Here is a 27,565-nt window from a genome sequence, read left to right as displayed (position 1 = left end):
ACATTGTTGACCCTTACTTATTGGCGGCGTAACAAAGGCCAACCAAGTGAGTCCCCTATCTCGCTCCTCCTCTACCTTCGTCGTTTTTGACACACCACCAAAGATTAAGATACATTATAAGCAAAGTGGGCGCTTTCGGTGCGGAAACAAAAGAAAATACTGTAAATTTGATTGAATATCAGAATTTCTTTTGTGGGAACATGTCCATGGTGCCGGTATCCGGTGTTTACTGTTGAACAGTAGTTTTGTCATTCAGTTGCTTTTGATTAGCCATGGAGAACAGTAAAAAGGAAAAGTTATACCCTAGATGAAAAAGTAAAATTTATACGAGAAGTGTATGCTAATCCACACAAAACAAAAACTGAAATTGATTCAGACTTATGGATTGCTTATACCACGCAATGTACAGTCATCAGGAAAAGAAACACTATTTTGGATTTCTTAAAACTGGGTTGAAAATCAGCAAAGCGCAGCCGTCAGCAAGAAGGAAGGTAAGTAGAATTGTTAAAGCACTTTTCACATGGTTCCAGCAAAAGCGGGCTGCAGCTCTACCAATTAGTGGAGACATGCTGAAGGCAATAGTGACAGATTTAACTAAAATGATGAGTATCACTGCTGATTTCAATGCTTCATCAGGATGGTTGCAAGGTTTTAAAGATCGTCATGGAATCACAGGGAGAACAATTTGCGGCGACTCAAAAAATGTGGACAACGTCACAGTGCAACGCTGGAAAGAAGAGGTTCTGCCAGGTATTGTAAGCGATGATTAGCCTCCAAGCATCTACAACTGTGATGAGACGGGCCTATTCTACAATCTCTTTCCTAATAAAACAATAGCTGGAAAAGGTGACTCATGCCATGAAGGGAAGAAAAGTAAAATTCGTGTAACAGTACTTCTCGCCACCAATGTAGATGGATCTGACAAACTTCCTCCACTTGTGAAAGGAACATCGAAGAATCCGAGGTGTTTTAAGGGTGCGAAACCAAAACCTACGGAATATGAATCCAACAGAAATGTTTAGATGACTATGCTTCAAATGGAACAGTGATTGAAAAAACTGGACATTAAAATGAAAAATAAACAGAAGAAAATCCTTCTTCTTATGTATCGATGTGCACCACATCCATCTCAAATTGTTCTGGAGAATGTCCGAGTGGAATTTTCCCCTGCTAACTGTACCAGTGTTCTACAACCGCTTGATTTGGGCATCATTGCAAATTTCAATGTGCATTATAGAAAAATGCTGGTTCAACATTTAATAACACTGAGTGATGCAGGAAAAGAATCTCTCTCCAGTAATTTGCTACAAGCCATGGACTTAATTTCGGCTACCTGGAAGCAGGTGTCATCCTTCATAATCAGCAACAGTTTCCGCAAAGCTGGTGTCTTACTAGAAGAGGGTGCTTCTAATGATGGTTATGGGGGCAAAATTTTGCCTGGCAATGAGCTGACACTACCGGAGGGTGTAGAATTTGATACTTTTGTGCATTTCGATGATAATCGGGCTGTATGTGGAGAACTACGAGATGAAGAGATTACTGCTGATGTATGTCAACAATGCGGTTGTAATGGACCAGCTATAAGCGATAGTGACATTGATGGAGATAGCTACTTGGATCTTGAAACACCTGAAGTGCAATCGATGTGTGTAGGCATTGCATCAGTGCAAAAAGTTGTGAAAATACTTTGAATTCATTACTAAGTTTGCAAACTGAGGTTTATACTCTTAATGCAAGAACAGTTAAACAAGCCAATCTATCTGATGTCTTTAAGGCTGGTCCAAGTTCAAAATAATATTTTCTCTCTTAATGTATTTATTATTTGCAAAGATTTAAACATGTAGGTCTATTCCATTGGTTTTTCAGTAAATGTGTGATGTATTGTGTAAATCTGATTTCTAAGTAATTCTGAGTTACACGTAGTTATTCCTCTTCCCCTTGATATACGTGTAAGTCAGGTTCAACTGTATGTGGGGACACACGTGTGTGTGGGTAATGACTAGGGCAAGGCACTTGATGATTTTGCATCTTTTTTTTTATGAAGGCCAAAATATAGCTTGAGTATATGTACATGTGTTTCATGAATTGACTGATTAAAAAAGGGCAATTTGTTAGGGCATTTCTTTTTCATTTTTTGCCGTTTGCAAGAGATAGGTCATTTTTGGAGCATTTTACGGTCATTTTTGGCATTTTTAATTGTTTTCTTGGAAGTGTTATATTTCCTTATATTTGGATATTTAATTAATATTATTTATGTTTACAATACTTGTCTGTTATGTTTAACTTAGACAAATAACTTGCTCAAGAAAGAACGTAGACTTGCAACATACCCTGCTGCCACTAGTTTTCAAGGAAAGAGTATTTTCAACTCGATTGCACTTCCAAGAAAACATACTATAAGCAGTACCTGCTTCCCTTATATGTAAGACGCATAATGGACTCGCCCAAGCTGGGCATTGCTCCTTATATTCAGCTAGATAAGAAGGAAGTCAGTCGCCCGCGTGCTGAGAGTCGAGTGAATTCTTTGTTGACAAGTACTGTAAGATGCCCAAAGTTAAAGGAAGTACAATTGTTAAATTAAAACAATTTGTTACACAATATGGAGAAAATATATTTTCCACTGATGGGAAAATATTATTTTGCAAAGTGTGTGATGTGCGAGTTTCAGCAGAAAAGAAGTTTACAGTTGAACAACATGTGTCGCGAGAAAAACATAAACGTGGTGTGCAGCGACTTGAAGATAAAAGGAACTGTGGCTTACACCAGACACTACTGGGTGAATCTTCAACATTTTCTCCATTTTGTAAGAAACTGTGTACAGCATTTTTATGCGACGATATTCCACTGAACAAATTGAACCATCCAAAGCTGCGTGCATTCTTAGAAGAGGAGACTGGAAAATCTGTACCAGATCCCAGAACATTAAGAAGAACCTACGTTGGAAGATGCTATGACAAAATGTTAGAAGAAATAAGGATAAGGGTAGGAGACGGAAACATATGGGTATGCATAGATGAAACAACAGACAGTATGGGACGATATATAGCCAATGTTATTGTAGGCGTCTTGGAAGCAGGGAATGCTGGAGAACCATTTCTACTGCATTGTGAGCAACTGGACAAAGCTAACTGGTCAACAATTAGCAAACTGTTTGACCAGTCTTTGAGGCTATTGTGGCCCGATGGCAATCGGAATGACAATGTGCTGCTTTTAATAACAGATGTAGCACCCTACATGGTAAAGGCTGCAAATTGTGTATAAAGTTGTGAATGATCTGAATCGTGTGTGTGGTAAAGTGGGTGAAGTTGTATCCATGAAACTGAATAAGGTGTTGCAAAAGAACAGTGGGTATAAAACTTTGTGTTCTATTGGCAAAGCATTGTCGGGTGAAAATTTTTCTCTTACCGACTGTGAATTGAATCCGGGAGATATTGCTTGTTTTCAGTATGCACCAATTGTTTCAGATGAGGTAGAGAGAAGCTTTTCCATGTACAAATCGTTACTTGCAGACAATAGGCAATCGTTTTCATTTGAGAACCTACGCAAAGTTTTTATTGTGCATTTCAATTTGAATTTATTGTAAACAACCACTGAAGTTTGTTTTCTTAAATATTCTTTGTTAATTAAATGACACCTATTTGCTAGGAGAGTATTTGAAGAATATGCCAGTTCTAAAATATTTCATTTTTTTCACTAGGGGTGCAAAGTGGTATTTACTTTGTTAGTAACAAAAATAATTTAAACTTAATGCATTGTCATCCATTAAAATTCTCTCTCAAATCAGCTAATTGTTTCTTAAAGGACTAATAAGTAAGTGACTTATGATTAATTTATTGGTCATTTTTTTCAAATTTGGTGTCATTTTTTTAACCATTTTTAGGTCATAAATGCATTTTTTAATTTTGCATTTTCTCGCTATTTTTTGGTCATTAAATGCCTTGCCCTAGTAATGACTGATATGTTGAACAGGTTCTGTAAACATTATGTAAATAATATGTAAGCTTATACATAAATACAGTAATTGTATATAAGAGCATTTTGTAGCCTATAATTGTAATTATTTAATATTGTTGATGATGATGATGCTTGTTGTTTAAAGGGGCCTAACATCTAGGTCATCGGCCCCTAATGGTACAAAATGAGACGAAATGTAATGACAATTTAAAAGTCCAAAATTATCCACTGACCAGAATTCAAAACATGATGACCAGTCCTGGATTAAAGTGTTTGGGGGCCCTGGGCTATTTAAAAATATGGGGCCCCTTCTTTGTAACATCACGTAAGACTAGCATACTGAAGTCGGTATAAAACTACTTCCACTTAAATTGATGAATAGGGAAGTGTTGAAATAGACTACAATTTTTTGCTATTTTTTCATGTTAATATTTCATAATGCCAAAACATATTTTACATTTGTCTCATCATCACTATCAAATAAACATACAAAACTGAAATTACTTTTTTGGCACCACTAGGATATTTTCTATCCATTTTACAAGAACATTACAGTTGTAACTTACGAATGGTATCAGAGGTGAACTGGAAGTTCTCTCCCTGATGCAAAGATATAGTATAGCATGCGCATTCCACCGTGCTTCCCCTGTCCCCTCCCGCTCACTTCCTAGACCTCTTCCCCCCTTCCCCCTCTGCCTGTACTTGCAAACTGCCAGATTTAATTTTTCGTCAGCAATAACCTTTACAATAATTACAGTGCGTAAGTAGTGAGGATTCGTGTCTCCAGACGGTAACTGATTCTAGCAGTGATGAAATTCTAATGCAGACAGCTGATAAGAAGGAAGGAAAAGTGCGTGTTCAATATTTTGCGAGCGTAAATATTCATATACATGCACGGAGGTGGAGCAGTAGGACTTTTTATACAATTTTAGGTTCGGCCAAGGGCTGGGGCCCCTTGACATGCGGGGCCTGGAGCTGCAGCCCCTTTAGCCCTCCCCTTAATCTGGCCCTGGTGGTGACAAAGAATGAATGGATGGGTATGAATTTAAAACAATCAGTGGGCTGAGACTGGGAAGTGTTCTATCGCCAGTCCTGTTTACAATAGTAATGGATGACATCATGAGAACAGCAAAAGCAACATATGGAGGAGAGAAATGAACTTCATGTTATTTGCAGATGAAATTGTGATTCGGGGAGGAGAGGACATGAAAGTTCAAGAACAGTTGGATGTGCTGAATGGGAAGATTGAAAATAAGTGTAGATTAGAGGGAAGAGAGAAGGGATGGGTCAGATTAGACTTGCAGACAAGCCCCTGGAAGTAGTGGAGACGTTCAAATACCCAGGGAGTGAATTAATGGAGAATGCTCGACTGGATGCTGAGATTAGTAAGAGGATTCAAGCTGGAAGCTGTTTCTATCATAGTGTAAGAAACATGTTATGGGACAAAGATGTGCCAATGGAAGCAAAGGAAACTGTGTACAAGATGTATTACGTACCCCTAACAACTTACGGAGCAGAAACTTGGACAATGACAAAGAAGGATGAAATGAAGTTCATGAGGAGTATAGTACAGAAGAGTAGAAGAGACAAAATAAGGAATGAGGAAATCCGGGAAGAAATTGGAGTGGAAAACCTGATAGAATACAGAAGAGCTGACTAAGATGGTTTGGGCACATAAAGCGAATGAGTGATGAAAGAATGCCAAAAAGGAGATGGAAATGCAAATACAAGGAAGGAGAGGCCGTGGACGACCACAATTGAAATGGCAGGACACAATCCAATGCAGTATTAGAGAAAGAAATCTGGATTGGGAGACCGTGTTGGAGGAGAAGTGGTGAAGCTCCTTTATTATTAGCAAATGGCAATCAGCTTCAAGGTTCTGTAAATAACCCAATTCAAGATATATTATGTACGCTAAAAAAACAGCCACCTTGGAGGGAGTGAATGAAGTGAACTCTTAACAATATTCAGAACAGTGTCAGAGGAAAGTCATAATTTTTTTTTTCAAAAACTTTTTACTGGAAGACAAGCGAAATATTTTAGTGAGAAAGTGCTGGAAACTTTTTAACAACAACTGTTCAAATGAATAGAAATAGTTTTTAAAATAAGCTAACTATAAGTATATCCATTCCATCTCATTTCACTAACCCATTTAACCACCACATTACTTTTAATTCATTTTAATTCGATTCATATTTACGTAGTATTTAAGAAGAACAAGGTACCTGATTATAATGTACTTAAAGTAAACACTTAGTGAATCACCTAAGCTATATAAACAACTGAAGATGTTCTAAAAAGAACAAAACATGTACTGCGTGTAATTAATTAATTTGCTAATATGCAAATATAAGTATCAAAAAGGTGGAAGATTTTTATTGTTATTAGTCTTTGTAATAGTGGTACTACATGCAAGTAAAGGCGACCCATGATGTTCTCCACATGGTGATACCAATTACAAGTAGTCTCAGGGTTCTAATTCGATCATCCCTTGATAGCCCCTTTTAATTGCCTCTTACGACAGGCAGGGGATACCGTGGGTGTATTCTTTGCCTGCGTACCCCACCCATAGGGGGATGTACGTTTGGTCTGCGAGAGCTATTTTATTTTGCTCAAGTCCGCCAGCAAGCCGGTTAGGACTCGCCACATGGGAGTATCATCTCTTGCCATGCTATGCAAGCATAGTAGGTTCGTGGATTTAATATTGTAATTTTAAGTGGGGATGGAGGCACCTTTGTGTATGTGGGGCTATGCCCTTTCTTCATTCACCATACCTGAAGTACATCTCCAATTTATGGAAAATAAATAAATAATACGCCCTCACTCCATATGAGTACTGCAGTGTGGATTAGAATTGAATCCAGGCAGCATGCAATCTAGTAATTAGAAATTGTATACCACTACCTGTTCTACCTGCTGGCCACATTTTTATTTTGACCGACTGAACTCGAACTGGCTAACTACGGTGATAGACCATATTTAGATTTGACGCCTTAACAACTGCGGCCACCAGATGGGATGAAAATATTATTTCATGTAATATACTAATTTCCACATCACACTAGGACACATCATTTGGGGAACCTATATCATTAGGCAACACCCTTTAAGATTTTTTTGTGATGTCTGAAGATAATATCTTTGCAGTTTTGACTCAATTAATTTATAAGTTTAACTCTTCGTTTTTTTCAGCCTGCCGAAATTAATTTTTTGGGACTATACAATTCACGGGTGGTCCATAACCCGTTAGAGGAGAGATCCTCACTTGGACTATGTGCAAGTAGGGTAGCATCCTGCTTCATGAATTGACCGAGCTCAGAAAATTTTAAGCAAGCCTCGGACCTATGGGAGTAATGGAGTCCCACTCCCATTTGACAGGCGAGGGACTCTTTGGAAACAACTTGGCGAACGAAATGGAATTCGATGGGAAGCTATCAATATTAATGGGGCTTATGGAAGAAAGAAAGTAGAACTGGCTGAGTCAGCAAAGAGGATGCATCTGGATGTGCTAGGAGTACGTGATATTTGGGTAAGGGGAGATAACGAGGAAGATATAAGAGAAAAGTGTACTTGACGGGTGTTAGAAATGGAAGGACAGAGTCTGGGGTAGGGCTCTTTATCAGGAATACCATTGCACGCAACATAGTTTCTGTTAGGCACGTAAATGAGCGAATGATGTGGGAAGATTTGTCAGTTGGAGGAATTAGGACTAGAATTGTGTCCATGTATTCACCATGTGAGGGTGCAGATGAGGATGAAGTTGACAAGTTTTATGAAGCATTGAGTGACATCATGGTCAGGGTCAACAGCAAGGATAGAATAGTGCTAATGGGCGATTTCAATGCGAGAGTTGGGAATAGAACTGAAGGATACGAAAGGGTGATTGGTAAATGTGGTGGGGAAGATATGGAAGCTAATGGGAATGGGAAGTGTTTGCTGGACTTCTGTGCTAGTATGGGTTTAGCTGTTATCAATACATTCTTCAAGCATAAGGCTATTCACCGCTACACATGTGAGGCTAGAGGTACCAGATCCATAATAGACTATATCTTAACCCGTTGTGTGGGTGATGCAGCGAGATCTGCGGCTACAAGTCACTTGCTAGGTGGGGAACGTGGATATATCCGCCGATTCAAATTTTTTTTTCTCAGTTGCCTGCCTGCAGAGGTTTATTTTCTTTTCAGCAGCATATTCCGGATGAGTCTGCCCTCCGATGTGAATTTTTTCAACTATGTTCTACCAATACCTATGTGTCATCCATGAGTTACAACATAAAGAACGCAACTGACGTCCGGGCAAGAATGACCTAAGGCCTAATAGCTCCGCGCTGAAGCTTTAGCTCACTGCCTAATCGTCCTTTGGATGTAATAATATTGCTGTTGAAGGGATTTCTCGTGATTATGACACTGAAAAGACATCTCTGATGACATTTTAGAACTGTGACCTGATTTATTATCCCCTTCCTTGACGACTGGAGTGTGTGTTTATCGCGAGTTACACGACATTTTATTATCGTACGCATCCGTAATATTTTATGATTTCCGTCCAAACTGCTGAGACCAGGGTTCTATTCGATCCTTTTTCTTACATTTTTTTTCCGCTAAAATATCTGTAACGAATTACCGGCCCCCACTGTTAGAGGAAGATTTTACGGGTCATGATAAATGAAATGTTGGAATTTAGTGGGGAGAATTGTGGTATTAGTGAAGTAAGTTCTGCCGAAGGGGAATCGTGACAGGAAATTACCTGGAATAAGTACTGCAGGCTCGTAGCTGATGCAAATGTTCAGCAGTCGCAAAAGAGACGACACATGTTCGATTCCAGTTCAAGTAGCGATCATGACAGTGACAGTTGTGACGATAATACTGATTACAATCCAACCATTGCAAGTTCTTCATCAACTTATACTTAAAATGGACAAAGAAATTCCCGCTTTGATCCAAATTTCCATCGTGATGTAATGAGAGTGTTTTTAGGGTAAACAAAACTGAGCGAAATATTTTAATTAATTTTTTATGACGAGATATGCCAGAACATAGCTGAACACAAAAGATGCCGAGCAGGAAATTGCACATAAAACTCAGTTTAGTAAGACGAAAGGTAGGAATCGATATCAAGATCGTGTCCGAACAAATAAGGACGAAATAAAGCTTCTTATGGCCATACTGTTGCCACAGGGGATTGTACAGAAACCTAAATTAAGACATTATTTCTCGCAATCGCTTGTTCACTACGCCTATTTTCTATAAGCTGATGACACAGAAGAGATTTTTTCTCGCCAGATTGAGTGGCCTGGCCGGCCTCCTGACACCAACTTGGCAGGTTTGATTCTGGCTCAGACCGGTGGTATTTGAAAGTGCTCAAATTCGTCGGCCTCTTGTAAGCAGATTTACTGGCATGCAAAAGAATTCCTGCGGGACTAAATTCCGGCACCTCAGTGTCTCCGAAAACCGTAAAAGTAGTTAGTGGGACGTGAAGCCAATAACATTATTATTATTATTATTATTATTATTATTATTATTATTATTATTATTATTATTATTATTAGATTTTCCTCCACAGCTTTATACATATCTCTGAAAATGAGGTGAATAATGCAAAACTTCCTCCAAAAATATACAAGATAAATCCATTTTTTTATTTTTTTTTGCTATGGGTTTTACGTCGCACCGACACAGATAGGTCTTATGGCGACGATGGGATAGGAAAGGCCTAGAAGTTGGAAGGAAGTGGCCGTGGCCTTAATTAAGGTACAGCCCCAGCATTTGCCTGGTGTGAAAATGGGAAACCACGGAAAACCATTTTCAGGGCTGCCGATAGTGGGATTCAAACCTACTATCTCCCGGATGCAAGCACACAGCCGCGCGCCTCTACGCGCACGGCCAACTCGCCCGGTAATCCAGTATTTGACCACCTGTTGGCAAACTTTTCGGAAGCTTATACCCTGATGGCAATATGTCAATTGATAAGAACCTCTTGCTATGGAAAGGATGGCTAGGGTGTAAAGTTTACATAACAAGAAAACGATCGTGTTTCGGAATGGAATTATATAAATTATGCGAAGGCGAGACAGGTTATATAACATGACCTGCTTCCATGTGTATCATAATGAACAGCTGTAAAAGATATAACACTGTGAAGACTGTAAATACTGTAAATATTACCTGTATTGTAGTGTAATGCAGTCCGTTTATGTCACTTAGTAATTGTAGGGAGGCTGTATAAACTTGATCCCTCGAAAGTGCAAACCAACATAACAGAAAATTTCGCGAGTATTATAATTTATTCCATTGCACATCTTTTAAGTATATCGATGGCCTAGATTGAATACCTCATATCTCAAAAAGTTCTTCCTATCCATTTTTTCCTTTAAGACTGGTCACGCCTCCCAGCCACACATGAATATGCAGTCCATCAGAACAATGTTCATTGGGTTTATGTTCCTATGCTTATGAGTAAAGGAAAACGAACTTTATAAAATTATACTGTAGGAGTCAGTAAATACGTCACACAGACATACTTTCCTACAGTACGGTACGATAGGGTTCATTTTCCTTCACACATCGACATAGGAATAAGAACACAACGAACATTGTTCTGATGGACTGCGTATTTATGTGTGGCTGGGAGGCGTAACCAGTCTTAAGGGAAGTAATGGATAGGAAAAACTTTGTGAGATACGAGGTTTTCATTCTAGGCCATCGATAAGTAAACTTTGTAAATCTACAATTTACATATACAGAAACATTTATCTCCAGGCAGAGATTGATAGTAAACTGCCCTAAAATATTCAGGTGAAAGTTATTGTATAAACAAAAACCAGAGCTTTCTGTTAGGAAGAAGCAATCTCGATATCACAGTGTGAAAGCACTTAGTACGTTTTTGCACAAAGTATTGAAAAATTAAAATAATAGACTTTTTCAAGAATTAAATACGTTATATTCAAGTAAATATTTCTCTTTTGGCCCTTCAATAGTTCATTTTAGTCTAAGATTGTTTTTAATCAAGTAATTAAATATTTTCTTCAATCAGGGAAATCGCTCCCCACCTGAGAGTGAGCTAGTGTGTACCGAGCTCCCCGCTTAAGGGGTTAACAGACTTTGAATTCAGGAAATCTGTTAGGAATGTACGAGTTTTCCGCGGATTTTTCGATGATACAGACCACTATCTGATCTGTAGTGAACTAAGTATCTCTAGGCCTAGGGTAGAGAAAGTTAAATCTGTCTGCAAACGAATAAGGGTAGAAAATCTCCAGGACGAGGAAATTAGACAGAAGTACATGGATATGATTAGTGAGAAGTTTCAAACAGTAGACAGTAAGCAGGTTCAGGATATAGAAAGTGAATGGGTGGCATACAGGGATGCTGTAGTAGAAACAGCAAGGGAATGCCTAGGAACAACTGTGTGTAAAGATGGGAAAAGGAGAACATCTTGGTGGAATGATGAAGTGAGAGCAGCTTGTAAACGTAAAAAGAAGGCTCCAAACAAGGGCAGAGGCAGACAGGGATTTGTACGTAGATGAAAGAAACAGAGCGAAACAAATAGTTGTTGAATCCAAAAAGAAGTCATGGGAAGATTTTGGTAACAACCTGGAAAGGCTAGGTCAAGCAGCAGGGAAATCTTTCTGGACAGTAATAAAAAATCTTAGGAAGGGAGGGAAAAAGGAAATGAACAGTGTTTTGAGTAATTCAGGTGAACTCATAATAGATCTCAGGGAATCACTGGAGAGGTGGAGGGAATATTTTAAACATCTTCTCAATGTAAAAGGAAATCATCCTGGTGGTGTTGCAAACAGCCAAGCTCATGAGGAGGAGGAAAATGATGTTGGTGTAATTATACTTGAGGAAGTGGAAAGGATGGTAAATAAACTCCATTGTCATAAGGCAGCAGGAATAGATGAAATTAGACCTGAAATGGTGAAGTATAGTGAGAAGGCAAGGATGAAATGGCTTCATAGAGTAGTAAAATTAGCATGGAGTGTTGGTAAGGTACATTCAGATTGGACAAAAGCAGTAATTGCACCTTTCTATAAGCAAGGGAACAGGAAGGATTGCAACAACTATCAAGGTATCTCGTTGATTAGTATACCAGGCAAAGTATTCACTGGCATCTTGGAAGGGAGGGTGCGATCAGTCGTTGAGAGGAAGTTGGATGAAAACCAGTGTGGTTTCAGACCACAGAGAGGCTGTCAGGATCAGATTTTCAGTATGCAACAGGTAATTGAAAAATGCTACGAGAGGAATAGGCAGTTGTGTTTATGTTTCGTAGATCTAGAGAAAGCATACGACAGGGTACCGAGGGAGAAGATGTTCGCTATACTGGGGGACTATGGAATTAAAGGTAGATTATTAAAATCAATCAAAGGCATTTATGTTGACAATTGGGCTTCAGTGAGAATCGATGGTAGAATGAGTTCTTGGTTCAGGGTACTTACAGGGGTTAAACAAGGCTGTAATCTTTCACCTTTGCTGTTCGTAGTTTACATGGATCATCTGCTGAAAGGTATAAAATGGCAGGGAGGGATTCAGTTAGGTGGAAATATAGTAAGCAGTCTGGCCTATGCTGACGACTTGGTCTTAATGGCAGATTGTGCCAAAAGCCTGCAGTCTAATATCTTGGAACTTGAAAATAGGTGCAATGAGTATGGTATGAAAATTAGCCTTTCGAAGACTAAATTGATGTCAGTAGGTAAGAAATTCAACCGAATTGAATGTCAGATTGGTGATACAAAGCTAGAAGAGGTAGATAATTTCAAGTATTTAGGTTGTGTGTTCTCCCAGGATGGTAATATGGTAATTGAGATAGAATCAAGGTGTCGTAAAGCTAATGCAGTGAGCTTGCAGTTGCGATCAACAGTATTCTGTAAGAGGGAAGTCAGCTCCCAGACGAAACTATCTTTACATCGGTCTGTTTTCAGACCAACTTTGCTTTACGGGAGCGAAAGCTGGGTGGACTCAGGATATCTTATTCATAAATTAGAAGTAACAGGCATGAAAGTAGCAAGAATGATTGCAGGTACAAATAGGTGGGAACAATGGCAGGAGGGTACTTGGAATGAGGAGATAAAGGCTAATTTAGGAATGAACTCGATGGATGAAGCTGTACGCATAAACCGGCTTCGGTGGTGGGGTCATGTGAGGCGAATGGAGGAGGATAGGAGAATAATGGACTCTGCTATGGAGGGTAAAAGAAGTAGAGGTAGACCAAGACTACGATGGTTAGACTCGGTTTCTAACGATTTAAAGATAAGAGGTATAGAACTAAATGAGGCCACAACACTAGTTGCAAATCGAGTATTGTGGCGATGTTTAGTAAATTCACAGAGGCTTGCAGACTGAATGCTGAAAGGCATAACAGTCTATAATGATAATGTATGTATGTATGTATGTATGTATGTATGTATGTATGTATGTATGTATGTATGTATGTATAAATAAATTCAATAAACTATCTATAAAGAAAATATATGGTAACAGAATTTTGCTTGCAAAATAAACAACATAAATATGTTAATTTTAATTAATTTGTTTATTTAATGCCTGAGAGATTTCTGTCTTAGTGACGATTCCATGTAAAATTTCATATTTAACCCATGCTAAAAGCACAGTGTATTTGATCAAGAAATGCATTTATATTTTATGTCACTTGCAATTGAAACTCACCTGTAAGGTTAATAGAAACTCTACTATAGAGTTTGTTTATACGGGACAAGCATGAAGAAGCACAATAGAAGCTGAATAATGCTGTGAAATAAACGAGAACACCTGGGTAAACTGAAAACTCATTTTCATGTTCCCGCCTGGCACAGTGGCAAGCAGTGTTGCCAAGCCTCAGGCAACGGTCGACCTTGGTAGCTTTTGTCGTACTAGGGCTTGGCGCGTGCAGGAGTTTCGTAGTGAATGCAATCACCCTCTCTTCCTCCCATTCTCTCAAGGGAAGCCAGTATATATGTTATTTCCAAGTTAACGCATAATAGCACAATCAATAGAAAGAAAGAAGAAAATTAATGGGTAACTTCGTTAAAAATATTTTGCGACGCATAATTTTCGTTATGCATATCAGTGTTGATTGATTTTAGATATCAATTGCGTTTAAGAACGAGACGTTAGCAGTACCTGAAACCGTATTGTGTTTAGTTCCGGCGTTGCTAAATTTATGGCGTAGACGGAGCGGAAGAGTTCAAGTAGGCCGTGGAAGCAAGTGTGACGTCATCTTCCGATTCTACCGCGAGAATGCAGCGGTACGTTTAAACACGTTATTGATGTTCGCTTGTTGTTTAAAGGGGCCTAACATCTACGTCATGGGCCCAACACGTTATTGGTATGACATTTTGCCCTCGTATTCAATGCCTGTTCCCCACAACATAACCGTATATGTGTGTGGGATATTGGTTTGTGAGAGCATCACTTTCTATGCACGCAACGTAGATGGCTTTGATTTAGGGAATCTTTGAAAAAGACAATTGAAGTAGAGACGAGAGACTTAGCTAAAGAAAAGGCCAGTTGAATGTAAATACTTTATAAAAGAACAATAAAAGTTTGTTTTCTAATACGTAACAACTAATGGGTTTCCTTAATCAGCAATAAAATTATTTCAAATAGAAGCTATTATTTTTTGCTAGTTGTTTTACGTCGCACCGACACAGATAGGTCTTATAGCGACGATGGGACAGGAAAGGTCTAGGTATTGGAAGGAAGCGGCCGAGGCCTTAATTAAGGTACAGCCCCAGCATTTGCCTGGTGTGAAAATGGGAAACCACGGAAAACCATATTTTGGGCTGTCGACAGTGGGATTCAAACCCACCATCTCCCGAATGCGAGCTCACAGCTGCGCGCTCGTAACCGCTAAAATAGAAGCGGAACTAGCATAGTTAACTCATTTTAATCACAAAAATAGCTATGGTGCATGGGCAAAGTAAGGGGTTTGTAAAGGAATGCACCTGGAATTTAACAGACAATTAACTTATTAACTGCTAATGAAGAAAATAGGTACAAGAAGGTAATGAACAAAATATGAAATACTTTCATCTATATAATGGCAAAAGGAATTGTGTTCATCGACAAAAGCTGTACTAGAATCTTCCTCGGTGTAAATTTGATTAAAGACCATGTTTTACAATGTAGAACTGCAAGTCCTAATGCAGACAGCTATCATTAGAATGCTTGCATGAATTCAATTACTATGAAGTCAAAACAAGGAAACAAACCACGGTACCGGTACTAAAAGCGTGGTGCATTTTACTAACTATTCGATGTAGTATATGATACACTTCTTTGTAATAATAACAACAACAACAACGGGGTTTCGACCAGTTTCTTTTAAATACGACCGAAAATAATTGCGTTTCGCTAATTTTCTTAATCATGAATATTTTCAAAATATTGCCAGGCATCAGACGTTTCGAGGTACAAGTAGCCTATTTGAATTCCTTAAATATTCTAAAATTATCTAAAAATGGGATTAAATATCAAACTAACGCTACAAATATGATCCAACATACATTACCTAATCCATAAAACACAACAAGTGGAGGAAATATAACGCCAATTTGCTAAGCACAGATCAAATGCAGGTAGGTCTACTTTCAAGGTAGCGGTAATACACTGTGCCCCGGTCCTCCACTAGAACTTAAAAGTTGGAGCGAAGGGTGTCTGTGGTGCAGTGGTGCACTCTTCCGCTCCAAACCGGTAACTCTTCGATGATCCCAGCTTTATGCTACTTTTTAGGAAGCTACAATAAAAAAATGGTGTGCATTCTACAACAAACAAATTGATAACTTAATGTAAATCAACGAAACCGAGAAATGTAGGTCCCATGCGCTACGCAGACAATATTTAAGCTTCATGTTTCAGGTTTAGAGTACGAACAACGGTAGAAAATTACTAACAGGAATCAGTGTAGCTTTCAGAATAATGACTTCAGGAGTACGTAGCCTAGCCTAAGGTGGACGATTGGGCCTTTGTTGTCTGCATATAAAGTATTTAGACTATCACGAGAATATGAAAAAGCGCTGTAATGAGGGACATAATCTACTGAAGAACCGAAAATCCTTGTCAGTAAAGGTAGCCTTTTAATCGTACTTCGCGGTGCATTAGCCGATATTGCTGTTCATTCCTCAAATTAAGTTGGTTTTTAAGAAAGCGTAAATTCTCGCGATTCCCATTATTAATGTTGTAATAATGTTTGTAAATAGTAGCTCATCGATCAGAAGGATATTTCTCTTGGTAGTGCTGATTCCTTCAAAAGGAAAATTACGCGATTACCTGCCTCCAGCAAAATACGTCTCTCTCGGAATCGCGTATCTAACCTCACTCGCTCTGCTCTTTAGATCTAAGTTGATTGGAGTTGTGTTTCCTTTTTCTCTTTCAACATTTTGCCAGTTTGTGCGTGGGATCTAGACTTCTAGGGGAATGATATGGAGCCTCATACTGCTAAAGAACGAAAGTACGGACTTAATTCGCTTCATAGCAACATTCCTCGCTAGAGGTGAACAACTTAACTGTTGTGTACCGAACGAGTTGGCTGTGCGGTTAGGGACGCGGCAGCTGTGAGAAAGTGGGTTCGAACCCCACTGTCGGCAGCCCTGAAGATGGTTTCACATTTTCACACCAGGCAAATGCTAGGGTTGTACCTTAATTAAGGCCACGGATACCTGTCTGTGACGGTGCGACGTAAAGCAAATTGTAAAAATAAAAAAATCACAGCGTGTTTACTTCCGTCCGACGACTCCTGGACATTTTTGATACCTCACGAGGAAAGGCCCGGAAGATCTCGGAAGTCACTTCATGCAATTTTAATGAGCAAGTCACTCGCCGCGTGGTAAATAACTTCTGTACCGTATTACAAATAAAAGAATAACGACTTTAAAGAAAATAAAGAACAATAAATTTCGAAGAAAGTATTAACACACTCCGTAAAATTCTTGGCATTTTAGGATTCTTGTGGAAGAAGACAGCAAATAACCTAAAAGTTCTTCAGGCATAAAGCTCTATCAGGGTCAAACAAATGGCTTACTTAAGAAGTATACAAATGTATGAACAAGACTTACCTTCATATGTCTCGCATGGCACCATACAGATGGAGTGACAATTCGCTGAAATATTATTATCATCATCATTCACATTGGGTGATGGCAATTGGGGAGAGACAGTTTTGAACCGGATGCTTATGTAAGATTTAAGTCTGGCCTGAAAATAGGGGAATATCAGAATGGCATGGACTGCTCAAATTATGAAAAGTAGCTTAGAGAAAGATTAATACCTAATTTACTATATCATGTTGTCCTCGTTATAAGTACTGGTAACTCTCCTTACCACAAAGCTTGCTCCATACCGTCGCATCGCTCTTCCCCTCCAGCGCATGTGAGTATTCTCGTCTATTTGCATGAGCTCTATGTGAATATATTATGTCATTAATGTTGTTTATTTTCTTTTCAGGCCAGCTAGACAATGCAACAATACAGCTCATGTCTGTCTCTCGCTGTGGTGATAAGGACTCTCCAGTCTCTACAAGTTTTCCACTCAAAGGTGAGTTACAAATAAAACATTGTGTCAAATTTCCAAATCAGAAAATTAAATGATCATAAATATGTCTCCCGGTCATGGCCACCCATCAACAGCTGCTAATTTCAGATGACTACCAGACATAAGATACAGCCTGCACGGTTGCTAGGTAACATTGTCTTGTCATCCATCTATACCTTACATCACAGCCTGCACGGTTGCTAGGTAACATTGTCTTGTCATCCATCTATACCTTACATCACAGCCTGTATGGTTGCTAGGTAACATTGTTTTGTCATCCATCGATACCTTACATCACAGCCTGCACGGTTGCTAGGTAACATTGTCTTGTCATCCATCCATACCTTACATCACAGCCTGCACGGTTGCTAGGTAACATTGTCTTATCATCCATCCATACCTTACATCACAGCTTGTACGGTTGCTAGGTAACATTGTCTTGTCATCCATCCATACCTTACAGCACAGCCTGGACGGTTGCTAGGTAACATTGTCTTGTCATCCATCCATACCTTACATCACAGCCTGCACGGTTGCTAGGTAACATTGTCTGGCCATCCATCCATACTTTTAAATCACTAAGTTACACTTCTGTCAAGCATTTTGTTACATGACACAAATCACTCAAATTTTTGGACGACGCACAGCCGTAAAACATATTTATGTCAAAATTTAAAATCAAACGATCCTCTACATACATTGATCTGAATAGTTTTGTCAAGAACCTCTTGAAATTTTATGTTTAATATAAACATGATATGAGGATTTAGAAGAGTGCCCAATGAAGGTTCTGTATGACATCACATCATTTCTTTCTTTTTTACAAGTTGCTTTGCGTCGCACCGACACAGATAGGTCTTATGGCGATGATGGGATAGGAAAGGGCTAGGAGTGGGAAGGAAGCGGCCGTGGCCTTAATTAAGGTACAGCCCCAGCATTTGCCTGGCATGAAAATGGGAAATCACAGAAAACTATCTTTTCAATCAATCAGTCACTACTGATCTGCATTTAGGGCAGTTACCCAGGTGGCAGATTCCCTAACTGTTGTTTTCCTAGCCTTTTCTTAAATGATTGCAAAGAAATTGGAAATTTATTGAACATCTCCCTTGGTAAGTTATTCCAATCCTTAACTCTCCTTTCTATAAATGAATATTTGCCCCAATTTGTCCTCTTGAATTCCAACTTTATCTTCATATTGTGATCTTTCCTACTTTTAAAGACACCATCCAAACTTATTCGTCTACTGATGTCCTCCCACGCCGATACAGGCTGCCGACAGTGGGGTTTGAACCCACAATCTCCCAAATACTTGATACTGGCCACACTTAAGTGACTGCAGCTATTGACCTTGGTACAGATCATTTCTAGAGTCTCAGAGTCTAGAACTAAATGTGAGGAAGTGTTTGAACATTAGTTAACTGAGCAATGCTAATGAAGGAATTTTTCTTGCTGTGGTTCCACTGATGTTTGATGACCATGATATTCCCATTAACATGGGTAAGTTTCTGGACTGAGGGTTAGTGTCATAAATTTTCTGACACCATTGTAACCATGGCAACCAGAGTTCATCTATGTGGTGGTGGTGATTATTGTTTTAAGAGGAAGTACTACTAGGTCAGTAGAGTCATCTTCTCACTGTGCGCTTTCTTCCTGTAACTAAGAGCTTGAGAAAATCTCGCATCAAGAGAACCCTATTCTACTCCTCGGTCTAGAATTAAAATCTTTGAACTAGCTGGAAAATGAACCCAGGGCCTTGGAATAAGATACAGGCACGCTATCTCTGCACCACAGCTGGCTTCTTCTTCTTCTCCTTCTTGTTTTATGACTACAGAGGTTCACTTTAGTCAGTCCATCATTCAGGTCTCTTTGAAGAGATTGTTTGGGCTTTGCGGTCCTCACAGTACTTCTTGAGATGCTCCAATCTTTGTGCCCTTTCCTCAGCTGAAAATGTGTGTATTGTTGGTTTCTTTCATGTAAGGGTAAAGCACAGGTTTGTATTCTTGAGTTTTGTATTCAATATTATCTTACTTGTGGTGTCTTCTGTTATAAGGCCTATTTCTTTCAGATCCTCTGTTACTTCTCTGCTTCATTTACATCCTGTTGTGGTATTTTTTGAGATGAGATTGTGTTGTACTAGTTGTTTCAGAAGTCTTGAATCCTGCATCCTCATGATATGTCCAAAGAATCCCAGTCTCCTCTTACGCATAGTATCTGTAATGGGTTCTAGCTCTTTGTACACGACTTTGTTAGGTATTATCCACCACCGTCCATCTTTCTGGTATTTTTTGTTGATACAGGTTCTTCCAATCCTCCTTTCAATTTCCTGAAGCCTGTCAGTCTTTGATTGTTTATTCAGGTGAAAAAGTGTTTCTATTGCATGTGTAGCTTCTGGTTTTATAACTGTATTGTAGTGTTTTATTTTTGCATTTATTGATAGACATTTCTTTTTGTAGAGGTCCCAAGTTAATTTTTGTGCTTTAGCCCAATAGGGCTGTATTATAATAATAATAATAATAATAATAATAATAATAATAATAATAATAATAATAATAATAATAGTGGAGAGAAATGAAGAGGAAATGACAAGGAAGGATGAATTGAAATTGACACATGGCCCCTAGCAGGCCTCATCGTAATTAATAATGGAAGAAAAGAAGGTTAACAGTAAAAAACCAAAGAGACAAACAAATTTTTTCCAAAGTTGTTAATGGAGGTATGTTTGTTTCCCAACGCTGTAAAATGTGAGTTTGTTAGTATATTTTTTTAATACTGTAAAAATATCTGTATTTACTATAAGCCCGTACACAGATATGATTCAATTAAGGGCTATATACAGTGTTGCCAAAAAGGTTAAGGGACACCCATTTATTTCAGACTTGAACAGAACGCCCCTATACTTTTAAAACGTTGAGTGCCGAGCCGATTGTAACACACTATTCCACTGGTGGCAGGCATGTTTTTGAATTGCATTCCGCTGGTGCCAAAGCAATTGTACGCGTTGTAGTCTGTTTATATAATCTTGGGATGTATTTATATGATGTACTAAGTAAATTTTATCTCACCATACCATGGTCATGTGTGAAGCCATATGGTGTCGCATCAATTTTTAGGAAAGATAAAATATAGCATGATGCCATATGGTGTCACAGAATTTTTTGACATTGAATGTGCAATATGAATTTCAAATACGGGATATTTATTTGCTAGTTCAAATTAACGCAATATTTTTGAAAACCTAGTAAAATGCAAAACAAGTACTTATATTACATTACATATTGTTGTGAACAGTTTTCTGATAACTCTAAACAATGAAAATATGCGTCTCGGCATGCCCGAGTTCTTGTTACTCGTAATTTTTCAAACCTTTATTGGCATCGTTGTTCAAACATCATCCTTTGTACACTTGTTTCATGTGCTATTTTCATATTTATGTTTTGCACATCTGATCGGGAAGTTAAGGGGAACGCGCTAACTATACGCTACCTGGCTGCTACCGCAGCTCGACGCAGCCCGGTTGGCTCACGTCCGCTGCTTCGCTCCTCCCTACCTCTCCACCACACCCCGATACTCCCGCGGCACTTCTAATTTTATGACTATGTATTTGTTCAATTTTGGCATTTAAACTTGCACTGGGTACATGCAGTTTTCACCTTAGCATTCTACTGCCTCCCATGAATATTCCTACCAAATTTCAACCAAATCTGAGTGTAACACATGTATGTGTTCCCTCGTAAGACTATTACCAATATCTTCCATTTTTTATATTTTTGCACAACTATATAAACTGAGTGATAATATGTACGTAAACGAGGAATAAACAATGCCTGGTGCGCTTTCACCTGTGACAATGACCTCTGGCCAGTCAGTGGATTCGGAAGAATACTGTGGCGCCACATGGTGGCATAGAGTAAAAATACATAGGTGGAATAGACCCTGAAGTTCGCCCTTCACGTAGTACCAATTTTACGTGCATAGATGTCACAGCTGATTATCTACGGTGCATCGCCTGAAACTCAACTGTGCCGCCATATGGCGTCACGCCAACTCTGATTTCAAGAACAGTGTGTCGCCATATGGCGTCACGCCATCTCAAATTTGAAGACCACCATGACGCCATATGGCGGCACGTGGCACCCAACGTCTTAAATTTGTGATTTATTTAAGTACAATTGATATAAAGTACTCTAATATCATGCTTGGTTGAAAATTTGAAGACTGTAAATCAAATAGTTCATGAGTTATGAATTTTTTTTGGTCTTTTATAGCCACCCAAAATTGACCTTGATTTTGAAGAAACAAATAATACAATTAAAAAGCCATCCAACAATGCATACCGATTGTTACATGGTTGCTAGGTGATAACAACACCTTTAAAATGACCCCTGTTAGAAGGTGTTAAAGGACTTCTTACTTATTTTGCTATCATTTTAGTAAAATAATTCCTGTAAATTTTAGGCCTAATAGCACTGACTTTTGAATTGCTGCAACTTTTGAACGGAGCCAGTTAGCGCAATGACGTTTTCACGGATGGATTCCTTGTGTTGCAGTGGTTGGGGGAGCTAACTGCGTGCGCCATCACCAGCTCACAGGTGTTGATACCTTTGTGAAGTTTGGAACCTAACTATTTGCTCAGCTATTACTGATTTGAAATTTTACTAAAATAATGGCAAAATGAGTAAGAACTCCTTTAACACCTTCCAACAGGAGTCATTTTAAAGGCATTGTTATCGCCCAGTAACCACGTAACAATCAGCATGCATTGTTTGATAGCTTTATTGTATTCGTTGTTTCTTCAGTATCAAGGTCAATTTTGGGTGGCCGTAAAAGACAATGAAAATTCATAACTCATGAACTATTTGAGTTACAGTCTTCAAATTTTCAACCAAGCATGATATTAGAATATTTCATATCAGTTGTACTTAAAATAAATCATAAGTTTAAAAGTATAGGGACAGTCTGTTCAAGTCTGAAATATACGGGTATCCCTAAACTTTTTTGGCAACACTGTATGCTCAAAAACAGTATTTTCTATATCTTGAAATTTTGATAACGCAAAATAAATTTAGCTCCCGAGATACTGAGGTTCCACTGTAACCAAAGAATCTGTACACGCTCTCTCAGCTTCTAAGCCCATAAACATAACCATGATTCTAAGTTTCGCCGTGTAGCAGAGAAAACGAAGGATTGGGAACTGTTTTTGGTTTCTGAAACACACTCGTTGTAATGTCGATTATGGTTTACTTTCTGAGTTCCATTCTTTTGTACCTTTCAGTGGTACATCCAGCAAGAAGGGCAATATCAGCGTTGGTTTTCTTGCTGGTCTTGCTTTCAACACAGTCATGGCATGGTTTGGCATTATAAACGTAGTGAAATGTGCCCAGTGAACTCATACAGGGTGAGCTGGGATTTTTTTTCAATGAATAACTAATCGGCAAAACTTTCTTTCAGCAGCTATCTAATCCCATAAAGAGTTGTGAACCATGTGTTGAGAATTTTCTAAATGGGTGGTATTTAGAGGGAGGAACCCATTTATGATGGGTTTTATTCCACAATTTCCTGTAAAACTATATTTGGATAGTTTATCACCTGTCTTACTCTATTCCAGCCATCTTCCTTTGTCTCTTTTTGTAAGCAGGATGGATTTCATTATCATCACCACCTTCAAACGCGTCTTCACTCTCATGTGAGATTTTTTTTTCATGCTGCTATAACTTTCACTGCAAGTAAGTAAAACCATATAATTTTCTAAAACTATATCACAGACCATTTCAATCTGGCTATCCCATAACATACATTTGATTTTAATCCCCGTAATACAGTGTTTACTAGAGCCGGCCATTTCTGCTGATTATCAAGCGGGTAATCAACCTATTTTGAGAGCAATTGCCTGATGTGCAATCCAGTCTATGATGTTCATTCCAAATGCAAGAGAGAGGGAGCAGATTCTCAGCTTTCAGACAGTATACTGCATGTCATGCCATCTATGGACAGATGACTTGAACTAGTTGCAGACCGCCTGCCAGGCATCTGTGTATGAATCGTCATTGCACGCATGGCCACCTGGCAGGCAATGAGTTAAGGGTTAAGAGAAATGATACATGTGTTTGTTTTCATTCAGGATCTCAATGGCTACCGCACCACTTCCTGTATCGAGTGCACAGCTTCCCGCATTGCATGTCCGCAGCCCGCGTCAAAGACCAGGTGCGGGGGGCCATGGCTCTGTGGTCCTACCATGGCAATGTGAGCTTCACTGAGAGCATTCAGGGGCCTGTCCACATAGAGGTGCGCTTCGTGAATGGGGACAGCGCAACTTCACTATCACACTCGTCTTTCAGTACCCACCTGGGGGAGATCCTGATCGACAGCAGCAAGCACTGGACTGCTGGAGATAAAAAAGGTAACCTCCAATATTTTGTTTTGATTTGTCTCAAGTATCAACACTGCTTTCGTTTCTGTCAATGTTGTGATTTAATCTTATTTATTAAGCTCCAAGAGCTGAAATATGTTCACATTTATTCCATTAATAATCTTTTTAGATTGTGTGTTAATTTGGTGGTTCAACCATATATTTTATAAATGTAAGCTGCCTGTAAGAGTAACACACAGTGTTGCCAACACGGTGGTTTTCCCACTAAATGCGGTGGTTTTTAACGCTTCATCAATGGGAAATCTAGTCTTTTTCTTACCGGGCGAGTTGGCCGTGCGCGTAGAGGCGCGCGGCTGTGAGCTTGCATCCGGGAGATAGTAGGTTCGAATCCCACTATCGGCAGCCCTGAAAATGGTTCTCCGTGGTTTCCCATTTTCACATCAGGCAAATGCAGGGGCTGTACCTTAATTAAGGCCATAGCCGCTTCCTTCCAACTCCTAGGCCTTTCCTATCCCTTCGTCGCCATAAGACCTATCTGTGTTGGTGCGACGTAAATCCCCTAGGAAAAAAAACAACAATTTTTCTTGCTAATATCGATGGATATTGTGGTAGTTTTTCAATTAAAGTTTTATATGCAATATGATAAAGAGTATAATAACATAAATTTCAAATTTAAGTTCTTGAGAGTTCGAACCCCACTGCTGGCAGCCCTTAAGATAGTTTTCCGTCGTTTTCCATGTTCACACCAGTCACTTCTTTCCCACTCCTAGTCCTTTCCTATCCCATCATTGTCGTAAGACCTATCTGTCTACTCCAATAAATACAAAGGTAATCCCAAAAAGAAGGTACCCAGCGAGTTGGCTATGCAGTTAGGGGCACGCGGCTGTGAGCTTGCATCCAGGAGATAATGGGTTCGAATCCCACTGTCGGCAGCCCTGAAGATGGTTTTCCATGGTGTCCCATTTTCACACCAGGCAAATGCTGGGGCTATACCTTAATTAAGGCCACAGCCGCTTCTTTCCAACTCTTAGCCCCTTCCTGTCCTGTTGTCACCATAAGACCTATCCGTGTCAGTGCAACATAAAGGAACTTGATTGAAATAATAACAATAAATCTTATAGGCATGATACTGTATAGGCTTTTGGGCTTATGCCGTGTCTAGAAAATAAGGTGACATTCTTTACGTTTCGCAGAGAACCGTGCTCTGCGTCATCAGAAGAAATCTCGACTGTCCACGAGAAAGGCTTCTTAAACAATGACTCTTTAAATTTAGACGTTATAATAGAAGTGGAAATGGCACGTTCATTCGTGTTTGAAGCGGAAGCTAGCACTGTGCCACGTCCTGGGAACCATCTGATGGCTAATGAATGTACCATTTCCACTTCTATTATAACGTTTAAGTTTAAAGAGTCATTGTTTAAGAAGTGTTTCTCGTGTACAGTCGAGATTTCTTCTGATAATACCAATATAAATGGTCCGTTATTGGACATTATAAATTTTCCAGCTAACTCATTCTTGGTTGCCAGCGTTTCACCCTCGTGTGCTAGGGTGGGCTCATCAGTTGGTACCTAGCACACCTACCAATACGCTGGCTAGTGCATACCGTGGAGGCCACTGCGTAGGCTAACTGGGGCCACCGGCAGTGCCAATGCACTAAGAGACTTCGTCTCATTATCAAAAATTGATGCCTGCATGGCCATCAGATGATACAGATGTTGATTCCCATAGGGAATCTGAAATATTTGTCCTGAATGAGTAAATTTATAATACCAATATATGGTCCGTTATTGGACATTATAAATTTTCCAGCTAACTCATTCTTGGTTGCCAGCGTTTCGCCCTCGTGTGCTAGGGTGGGCTCATCAGTTGGTACCTAGCACACCTACCAATACGCTGGCTAGTGCATACCGTGGAGGCCACTGCGTAGGCTAACTGGGGCCACCGGCAGTGCCAATGCACTAAGAGACTTCGTCTCATTATCAAAAATTGATGCCTGCATGGCCATCAGATGATACAGATGTTGATTCCCATAGGGAATCTGAAATATTTGTCCTGAATGAGTAAATTTATAATACCAATATAAATGGTCCGTTATTGGACATTATAAATTTTCCAGCTAACTCATTCTTGGTTGCCAGCGTTTCGCCCTCGTGTGCTAGGGTGGGCTCATCAGTTGGTACCTAGCACACCTACCAATACGCTGGCTAGTGCATACCGTGGAGGCCACTGCGTAGGCTAACTGGGGCCACCGGCAGTGCCAATGCACTAAGAGACTTCGTCTCATTATCAAAAATTGATGCCTGCATGGCCATCAGATGATACAGATGTTGATTCCCATAGGGAATCTGAAATATTTGTCCTGAATGAGTAAATTTATAATACCAATATAAATGGTCCGTTATTGGACATTATAAATTTTCCAGCTAACTCATTCTTGGTTGCCAGCGTTTTGCCCTCGTGTGCTAGGGTGGGCTCATCAGTTGGTACCTAGCACACCTACCATTCCCTATGGGAATCAACATCTGTATCATCTGATGGCCATGCAGGCATCAATTTTTGATAATGAGACGAAGTCTCTTAGTGCATTGGCACTGCCGGTGGCCCCAGTTAGCCTACGCAGTGGCCTCCACGGTATGCACTAGCCAGCGTATTGGTAGGTGTGCTAGGTACCAACTGATGAGCCCACCCTAGCACACGAGGGCGAAACGCTGGCAACCAAGAATGAGTTAGCTGGAAAATTTATAATGTCCAATAACGGACCATTTATATTGGTATTATAAATTTACTCATTCAGGACAAATATTTCAGATTCCCTATGGGAATCAACATCTGTATCATCTGATGGCCATGCAGGCGTCAATTTTTGATAATGAGACGAAGTCTCTTAGTGCATTGGCACTGCCGGTGGCCCCAGTTAGCCTACGCAGTGGCCTCCACGGTATGCACTAGCCAGCATATTGGTAGGTGTGCTAGGTACCAACTGATGAGCCCACCCTAGCACACGAGGGCGAAACGCTTGCAACCAAGAATGAGTTAGCTGGAAAATTTATAATGTCCAATAACGGACCATTTATATTGGTATTATAAATTTACTCATTCAGGACAAATATTTCAGATTCCCTATGGGAATCAACATCTGTATCATCTGATGGCCATGCAGGCATCAATTTTTGATAATGAGACGAAGTCTCTTAGTGCATTGGCACTGCCGGTGGCCCCAGTTAGCCTACGCAGTGGCCTCCACGGTATGCACTAGCCAGCGTATTGGTAGGTGTGCTAGGTACCAACTGATGAGCCCACCCTAGCACACGAGGGCGAAACGCTGGCAACCAAGAATGAGTTAGCTGGAAAATTTATAATGTCCAATAACGGACCATTTATATTGGTATTATAAATTTACTCATTCAGGACAAATATTTCAGATTCCCTATGGGAATCAACATCTGTATCATTTCTTCTGATGACGCAGAGTAGAGTTCTCTGCGAAACGTAAAGTATTTCACCTTATTTTCTTGACACGGCATAAGCCCAAAAGCCTATACGGTATCATGTCTATAAATATGGGCCTTGAAAGCATCAATGGCAACAATAAATCTTGTCTTTGTTGAATTGCATTGACATGTTAATTTTTATCACATGTAAATAAGCAACTTGTACCAAAAAAAAGAAGAAGAAGAAGACATCGGTGTTCTACTGACAGGCATGTTACCCGATGCTAAGG

This window comes from Anabrus simplex, chromosome 14 (genome assembly GCF_040414725.1).
Source record: "Anabrus simplex isolate iqAnaSimp1 chromosome 14, ASM4041472v1, whole genome shotgun sequence".
Taxonomy (NCBI): Eukaryota; Metazoa; Arthropoda; class Insecta; order Orthoptera; family Tettigoniidae; genus Anabrus; species Anabrus simplex.
This window is presented reverse-complemented; position numbering follows the sequence as displayed.